Source organism: Etheostoma spectabile, chromosome 22 (genome assembly GCF_008692095.1).
Source record: "Etheostoma spectabile isolate EspeVRDwgs_2016 chromosome 22, UIUC_Espe_1.0, whole genome shotgun sequence".
Classification (NCBI taxonomy): Eukaryota; Metazoa; Chordata; class Actinopteri; order Perciformes; family Percidae; genus Etheostoma; species Etheostoma spectabile.
In genome coordinates, this window is record NC_045754.1 from 12,362,186 (window position 1) to 12,364,785 (window position 2,600).

Consider the following 2,600-nt stretch of genomic DNA (forward strand, 5'->3'; position numbering starts at 1 on the left):
GCCTGATCTGGGCAATCCCCCCCCTCCCCCCCCATCTCCTTATCCTGCTTGGCTGCACTCACTTCAGGTGCACTAGTACAGTCAGCATGACACATTAGGGTAACATTAGAGGGTAATGCTACAGAGCAGGATGTTCTTCGTTTTTTTCTTCACATGCATATGTACAGGCAGTACATGTATGTAAACATGCTCCTTTGTACAGGCTGACAAACGTCTCTCAGGGGTGCATCAATGTTTCTGTCTCATACTATTAATATTCAGCCATTTTCACATCACATATCTGCTGTGGAGTAACACAGACACAAGCTGTCATCAGTCGTGACATTAATCCACCCCTGACTGCAGATGCTCTGCACACACTACAGAGAATCCGCAATACAAAGTGTGCTCCACACGCACACAGCAGATCCAGTCAACATGCTCATACTATTTATATTTGGTATTTCTCATTGTCTATCAGACAATCATATCACACATTGAGTACTCTACAGCCATGCCCTTTTCTTGTCCTTCCAACTGATGCACAGATCTTCCTGTTTACGCTAGGCTGCTTAACCCATCTCTGCAGGAAAATAGCAGCTCCACCAACAGGCCAATGCAGGAATTACAAGAATGACACCTAAAAAGGCTTCACTGAAGAAAAGACCAATGACATCCAAGATTTGCTTGATTTCAATTGGTAATTCTGTGTTCCCCATCTCAGAGACAAACTGAGCAAACCTTAACTATTTACAGACTTGCGTATCAATGCCAACTGATGTTTTTTAAAGAGCCACCAAATAGCTGCATACACTGGGAAGAGAAGGTATTGTTCTGATGATTAATTCAAAGAAGATCTGACAATTCTCTACCTGCTTGAATACTTAAAATACTACAAATCAAACTAGATTTACATGTAAACCTTTAAAAAAAATCTGTTATGACAATATTACAATATTTGTTACAAGCCTCCTTCCAAGTAGTTAAGGCCACGTTGTCTTGTAAAAAAAAAAAACAGACACCGCACTTGATCATATGATCCTGGCACATGACTGGCTGGCCTCCCTGTATGAGTCTCTTTAAGGAAGTGGAAAACTAGAATGGTGCAAAACTGGGAAGTACAAATTATGACTGTGTGGACACACTGGATAAATTCTTCCCTCTGACTACAGTTCTCTACAGAAAATAGGCATGCTAAAGATAATCGTACTTTTTATTATTATGTTGCTGACCCATATGTTATATTGGCTAATTTGTGATGGATAGTAGACAGAAAAAAAAGTCGGTAATAGTCAACTATGAGACGTGTAACCCAGGCAGAGAGTTTACTGTACCTGTATTTTTTCTAAAGCGGGTTAACAACACTGAGAAGATGCATGTATTGGTGTCTGCGGCCAAATAGGCTTAGAAATGTTACATGTAAGTGAGACGATCACGCAAGACATCCTGACACACTGATGTTAATTGCAAACTCTTTAAATGCAGGTAGCTGATCGCAGCTAAATTATACGGTTTTAATGGAGAACCAAATAACATGACAAGATAAAATGGAATGGCAATGGCCTGGTGGCCTGTACATGATAACGTATAAAGTTGGCCTCAATGCAGGCATATACATCATATCTGCAATGAGTTATGGCTGTCATTTCCACTCAATCCCACTTTGTTTTAGTACTGAAAACAACGGCAGGTAGCTTCGTAGGTTATTCGGTGTTATGAAAACGATAGCAAGACTGCTCGGCCTGGCTGAAAATTGCTGGTTCTACCGTTTTGACGCAACGGGTTATCTACATTACATTATCAACACGCAACAAAGCCAATGCCAGTTTAAAATATCGAGAACACAGGTCACAAAACCTATAATAGTTACCGTCTGGTTGTGAAGAGGTGGTTTACTGTCTTGCCTCGAGAGAGAAACGATGGGTGCTGTAGTGCGTGACAGCAGACAGAGATCAGCTGACTTCATTCACTGCTGCTTGGTTTTACTGCTTGGCCCCTGAGACTGCCGCCATTTTGGATCCACCAAATTTGTATTCCTAGGATGGCGAAGGCATGACCCACCCTACTCTCCGGTTCTCTCTCTCTGATTGGCTATTACTCGTTGCCTGTTCTGGTTGGGTTGGTTAGATTTAGGCAAGAAGAGTGGGATTGGTTGGGGTTAGTGTAAGAATGTAATGGTAAGCCAATCAGAGACAGAGACTTGCAGAGTAGGGCGGGACATGTCTTTGCCATCCTAGGAAAACAGAAGAAATAAGAAATACATAAAAACATATGTACGATAATTGTGTCATACATATGTTTTTTTTATGTATTTCTATTTTTTCTTTATATTATTATTATATATTGCAGTATACTGTACATATTCACATACATATTTCTTATTTTTTCTAATATATATATATGAACTGTATTCCTATTCAAGGATGGGTGCAACTGTAATATAACCCCGGGGATAAATAAAGTACTGATTCTAATTCTGAGCGAGCTGCTATCTCTAACGTGCAGAAGATCTTTACAGCAAAGTTTGAGCCAAAATGGAGGCGTTATCACGAATTAGAATCAGAAATAAGTATCTCTCTCTCTCTCACACACACACTCACTCACACACACACACACACACA

General features: G+C 40.3%; 1 protein-coding gene across 1 annotated transcript in view; it reads right to left on the reverse strand.

Moving 5' to 3' along the window:
• atp6v1ab (ATPase H+ transporting V1 subunit Ab) overlaps positions 1-2,051 on the reverse strand; it is a 9,413-nt gene extending 7,362 nt beyond the window's left edge. The window contains exon 1 of the mRNA XM_032504460.1: positions 1,850-2,051. The gene's annotated coding sequence lies outside the window, so the exon portion shown is untranslated. The remainder of the gene's footprint in view (positions 1-1,849) is intronic.
• Positions 2,052-2,600: the final 549 nt, after the last annotated feature.